The 6703-nt window shown below is 44.5% G+C and overlaps 1 non-coding gene across 1 annotated transcript; it reads left to right on the forward strand.

Moving 5' to 3' along the window:
* The first annotated feature begins 1168 nt into the window (after nucleotides 1-1168).
* Nucleotides 1169-1240, forward strand: trnah-gug (transfer RNA histidin (anticodon GUG)). Its single transcript has one exon. It is a non-coding gene; the product is annotated as a tRNA-His (tRNA).
* Nucleotides 1241-6703: the final 5463 nt, after the last annotated feature.

Raw genomic sequence — 6703 nt, forward strand, 5'->3', positions numbered from 1 at the left:
TGAAGATTAAATTGAAAATTTTAGTACACAAGGGTTAATCGGAAAAGAACCACAAATTCTCAACCTTCAGTGCAACTGCACAGAACCATTCCATGAAATCTGAATCACGCAGAAAAGGATGGTCAAAATCATCTGAAGAAAGTGACAGAGAGATGGAAGTCAGGTTTGCATTCCAGGTTGAAGGTTTGTAGATCGGAAGACGCCTGGCGTCAGAGCAGGCGACACTACTTTGCAATATGTGTTACTACGTGCCAGTGCGTTGATTCCGACGTTCTGGGCCATATCGTGAATACATAAATGGAAATAACTCATAGGTTGGTACACTAGGACGAAGAAGTCAGTAAACTATCGGAATCTGGCCTTTGCGATATAACCTCTTTAATCCTACGAATATATCTCATACCTCCTCCTATGCAATAGTGTTGTAGGATTGTCCTGGCCCTCCATCTATAATGTGCTTCGGCTGCCTTAATTAAATTCATAAGCCCGCATCAGATTAGGGCTATTCTGCTCTCATTAAGAAGTGTTAAAACGGTCTCGATACTAAACGTCACCCATTTCTTCTCTCCTGAGATGCTGCCTTACCTGCTGAGTTACTACAGCTTGGTCTGTCTATTTTCGGTCGAAACCAGCTTGGATTGTGGCTCGCAGTGTACATGCATATGATATATCGGCCAGTCCAGTAATTATGTTGCTCAGTGGTGAATGATAAAACATTTCACTGGGTTCCAATCTCGTCATGTCGTTCACCAGGGCTACCCAACATTTAGCGATAGAGCGGGTTATTCGTATGTTGGCGTCACGTGCTCTTCGAGAGTCGGTGACGAGAAGAACGCTGATGTAAATGAATAGGCACTCTGTGGGAGTGTCGAGGACGTTGTGCTTGGGCGAAACATGGTTCACCACTCTCTGGTACGTCGTATTATCCTGCAACCTCAAAAGTTGATTTTAACTAAACTGGCTATGCAATGGAAAGGAAATACCATGATAAATCTATTTATTGCCTCACTAACATCCCAAAGTTCCCTCTTAGACATAAAATGCTGGTGTAACTCAGCGGGACAGAAACCCAGAGCGCTGGTTTATCATTGGTCATAGGAGCGTCAGTGGGTGAGTCACATCAATGTTAGGGGTTTTGAGGGCGTTGTGAGCACACAGCTGGTGTGTGGCCGTGATCGTATAGTGGTTAGTACTCTGCGTTGTGGCCGCAGCAACCTCGGTTCGAATCCGAGTCTCGGCAGTCAGTATTTTATAAATTAACATTTCAGCCGCTCGGGCTATTTATTGAAATACATTTAGCCGCCAGCGATTGAAGTTCCTCTGTCCCTCCCGCTTTATGCTGGGAACATTCCTTCTCGCATACACAACTAGTTGGTGAATTCTGTGATGAACTGTATCGGCAGGTGAACAGGCTCGAGAAAAATCGAGATCTTTCGGTATTTATCATGTTTCGCTCTTCGAGCCCGTGGTGTAAGAGACAGAAGCAGCCCGATTGTCTTGGCAATGACACACGATCTCCGCTCACTGAACCAGCCGCTGCCAGCGGAGAGCTGCCGTTCCTCGCAGCAGCCGTGTCTGAACGCGTCTGCCTCATAGCCCCGCTCTCGATTGATGAGTGCAGCCATTCACATCGAACCAACTGGGCAGCTGCCGGTATTGTTCAGAGAAGTAAGATTCCCGGATGCCGTGCTACACTGTTTTGCCCCAGGTTGCCGCTGTGTACCGGTTGTTCATACAGGTCCACGTACCACATCCCTCCAGTGAGCATTGGACTCGAGCGTGGGCAGTTTCCACCGTTCACCGGCCAGTGAATTTTGTAATTCCGCGCCCCCAATTGCCCAATTCCCAGCAGATGTCTCATGATTCCAGCTGCCTTGACCTGAACCGAGCATTAATATATCTCTACATCAGCGGCTGTGGCCACGAAATTAGCTGGCGCTCACTGCCTCCATGAATGCTCGCAGGCTGGGGCCACCGACACAGATGGTTGACACCTCACCTTCGATGCTCCCTTGACTCTCCATGCCTTACTTGCTTCCCGATCACACGCGGATATGGGCCACTGACTGCACGCGACTACACGGACCTTCCCAGGCCGCCGCAGGGCGGAGCACCGATTTACCTGGATTCGACGGCACCCCCGGCAACATCCAAGAGGTTGAAAGATGTTTCCTTAGTAGAGGCCTCGCCTATTGCACCTCTTCCGCCTTCATCTCGAGGAGTTCAAAACCCATTCCAACTCTTCTGTCGCCTCCGCCTCCGGACAACGGCTCCTACTTTCCAGCCCTACACCATTCCACACAGCCTGCTTCCCTCCACCAACCCTCCGTCCACGATACCTCACCAGCTCCTACCGCCTGCATCCTCAGGTTCTGACGCATGTCCGAACCCTGTCGTTTTCAGCATGATAGAGTGACCTCTTATGCAGTGATGCCAGGAGCCATTCCTCCCGCGCCTTCCCCCCCCCCCCCCCCCCTAGACCATTAACCCACGTACAAATACCCGACGTCTTTGCCCCGTATGGGAGTTTCCGTAAATATGGGTACCAACCTGTGATATGGGTGGCGAAATTTGAGAGTTATTAAAACATAACGAAATACCAGTATTAGCAATGGGCCTTCCTATGATCCCTTTGAGATAATTTGAGATCAAAATCGACAGAAATTTGGCCAAGGTTTTAGATTTTCAAAATTTTAAAGAAAGCGATAAAAAATATTTATAAGACATATTAGACATATGGAACGCTTACTGATTTCTAAGCTCCCTTACAAAATGTCGGCACCTAATCCACCCAGGAGGGCCGTAGTTCACATCATATTCATTATAATCGCGTTCTTTGAATTAACATAAAAAATAGCGACGAGTGCAAAAAAACAACCCGTAATAGCGCCATAGCCATGACAACGTTACTCAACGGGAAGGACTACAGAATGAGGTTTCGCTAAAGTCGGTGAGCAAACTAGGTTTATATTTCATGCTTTTAAGTTCTATTCATTATTATTTCAATGGAAAGCTTAAACAACAAATATAAACAAAAAAAAAGACAATAAATATAAAAACGGTTATTCTGCTTTAATTCACATATTTCACACGTGACCAAATGGACGTTGCAAAAACGTGGGGCATTAGAAAACCATCTTATTGGGTGATAAATGATGACAATCATAAGCATGATCAGAATGTGGCATATAGATTGAAATGTGGCTTATTTAATTGAAAATTAATGAAATTAATGAAACACTTCTGGTAAAAAACAGTGTAAGGATTTTATGGAATCCTATTTGAAAAACGTCACAAAAAAATGAAAAAAAAAACAAAACTGATATATAGCTGATATTTTAACTTGGAAAAACAGATGTATTTATTTTTGCATTTTCATTATTTTGGTTATACACCATGATCTATTCTACTTAAAATACAGTATATGATACAATGGGAATATTACATAAAAACAGGAAAATAACATGGAAGTTTGGGAAGCTTCAGTTTCTCTGCAGTGCTGTAATTACGGAAACAGCAAAATCCCTCCCTCTGGATTTACATTTCACGCCTATTTTTAGCTGACAGCTTCAGTTCCTTTTCACTTTTGCCCTTGTCAATTGGTCAACTTGTCAGTCAACCGCCCCTTCCCCTGTACCCGTTTATCACTTGCGGGTCCCGCCAACAATTTATTTTACAGCTCCTCCCCACCCGACTTTGCTCTCAAATTTGCTCTGTGTATTATAATTGAGTTTGAACTATGTCTGGTTTATCTGAGCTATGTGTATGGAATACGTCAATGTACCACGGTACATGTGAATTTAGTCAACTGGAGCGTAAATGAAATCCATGGAAAGGCGCAACGAATCACTGAATATGACCCATGCCCTCACACGCAACTTAGAACTGCCTCTCTCAACACCAGGAGGGAGCTCATCCGTCGCATAGAAAGTCTTGGAGGACGGATGCTTGGCATTGATTATTTTTTGATGGCTTTAATTTTCAACATGGAATACTGCATTACATTTACGATTCAGAGCTTCACCAAAACAATTAGGCAGTGTCCAGGCTGAAATTTCCGTCCTAGAATTAGGTAGAGCATTAAATCAGACATTAACTGCACTTCTAATATGTTGTGACTGGCGATTTCCTATTTTGCTCTTTAACAGAAAATGTGGCAACGATTCTTATTCTGTCTTACGGTCTATTGAGCGTTGTCACGGGCGAAACACTGTTCTGTATTTACAACTAACATTTCACAACACGTTTCCTGTTAGTACCCATATATGTTGTCCCCATAGCATCCTAATCACATGCAGCCACAGACAATGTGTGTGGTAGACAATCGATTTCACATTTGACCAATATCTGCCGATTTATTGCCTCACACTGAGGATAACATTTTGCAAAAAAATGTCAGGCTGGTATTCATTGATTACAGTTCGGCATTTATCACAATCATAATTTCCAAGCTGGTTACCAAACTCGCAGAACTGGGTCTCTGCGCATCCCTCTGCAATTGGATCCTCGACTTCCTCATTCACAGAGACCAGTCTGTTCGTATTAGTGGAAATGTGTCAGCCTCGATAACAATCAGCATGGGAGCACCTCAAGGCTGCGTGCTCATTCTATACGCATGAGTTCGTAGCCGGTCACAGTGCGAATTCCATCATTTAGCTGTACTCACTCTATACTCATGACTACGTAGCTGGTCACAGTGCGAACTCCATCATCACGTTCGCTGACGACACCACTGTTGTGGGACGTATCAATGATGGGGATGAGTCAGAGTAGAGAAGAGAGATCGAGCGACTGTCCATATGGTGTCAGCACAATAACCTGATCCTCAAAACCAGCAAAACTAAGGAACTGATTGTGGACTTTGGAACGAGTAGGATGGGGACCCACAGTCCCGTTTCTATTATGGTTGAAAGGGTCAAGAGCTTCAAATTTCTCGGCGTGCACATCTCTGAAGATCTTTCCTGGTCCGAGAACACTGATGCAATTATCAAGACAGCTCATCAGCGCCTCTACTTCCTGAGAAGATTACGGAACGTCGGTTTGTCAAGGAGGACTCTCTCTAACCTCTACAGGTGCATGGTAGAGAGTATGCTGACCGTCTGCATCGTGGCTTGGTTCGGCAACTTGAGCGCCCTGGAGAGGAAAAGACTGCAACAAGTAGTAAACACTGCCCAGTCCATCAACGGCTCTAACCTCCCTTCCATCGAGGGTTTCTATCGCAGTCGCAGCCTCAAAAAGGCTGGCAGCATCATTAAGGACCCACATCATCTTGGCCACACATTCATCTCCCAGCTATCTTCAGGTAAACGGTACAGGAGCCTGAAAACTGCAACGACCAGGTTCAGGAATAGCTACTTCCCCACAGCCATCAGGTTATTAAACTTGGCTCGGACAAAATTCTGAACATCAATCAACTATTATCTGTTTTATGTGCACTTGACAGTTTATTTATCAACCTTATAACCATATAAACATATAACAATTACAGCACGGAAACAGGCCATCTCGGCCCTACAAGTCCGTGCCGAACAACTTTTTTCCCTTAGTCTCACCTGCCTGCACTCATACCATAACCCTCCATTTCCTTTTCATCCATATGCCTAACCAATTTATTTTTAAATGATACCAACGAACCTGCCTGCACCACTTCAACTGGAAGCTCATTGCACACCGCTACAACTCTGAGTAAATAAGTTCCCCCTCATGTTACGCCTAAACTTCTGTCCCTTAATTCTGAAGTCATGTCCTCTTGGTTGAATCTTCCCTATTCTCAAGGGGAGCAGCTGATCCACATCAACTCTGTCTATCTCTCTCATCATTTAAAGACCTCTATCAAGTCCCCCCTTAACCATCTGCGCTCCAGAGAATAAAGACCTAACTTATTCAACCTTTCTCTGTAACTTAGTTGTTGAAACCCAGGGAACATTCTAGTAAATCTCCTCTGTACTCTCTCTATTGTGGTGACATCCTTCCTATAATTGGGCGACCAAAATTGTACTTCATACGCCAGAATTGGTCTCACCAATGCCTTGTACAATTTTAACATTACATCCCATCTTCTATACTCAATGCTCTGATTTATAAAGGCTAGCATACCAAAAGCTTTCTTTACCACCCTATCTATATGAGATTCCACCTTCAAGGAACTATGCACGGTTATCCCCAGATCCCTCAGTTCAACAGCATTCTTCAATTCCCTACCATTTACTATGCAGGTCCTATTCTGATTTGTCCTGCCAAGGTGTAGCATCTCACATTTATCAGCATTAAACTCCATCAGCCATCTTTCAGCCCGTTCTTCCAAATGGCCTAATTCACTCTGTAGACTATGGAAATCCTCTTAAGTATCCACAACACCCCCTATCTTGGTATCATCTGGATACTTACTAATCCAATTTACCACACCTTCATCCAGATCATTGATGTACGTGACAAACAACAAATGACCCAACACAGATCCTGAGGCACCCCACTAGTCACCTGCCTCCAACCCGGCAAACAGCAATCCGCCATTAACCTCCGGCGTCTACCATTCAGCCACTGTTGAATCCATCTTGCTACTCCTGCATTTATACCCAACAGTTGAACCTTCTTAAGCAACCTTCCATGAGGAACCTTGTCAAAGGCCTTACTAAACTCCATATTGACAACATCCACTGCTGTACCCTCGTCAATTCCCCAGTAACCTCTTCAAAAAACTCAA

This window comes from Leucoraja erinacea, chromosome 34, assembly GCF_028641065.1.
Source record: "Leucoraja erinacea ecotype New England chromosome 34, Leri_hhj_1, whole genome shotgun sequence".
Lineage (NCBI taxonomy): Eukaryota > Metazoa > Chordata > Chondrichthyes > Rajiformes > Rajidae > Leucoraja > Leucoraja erinaceus.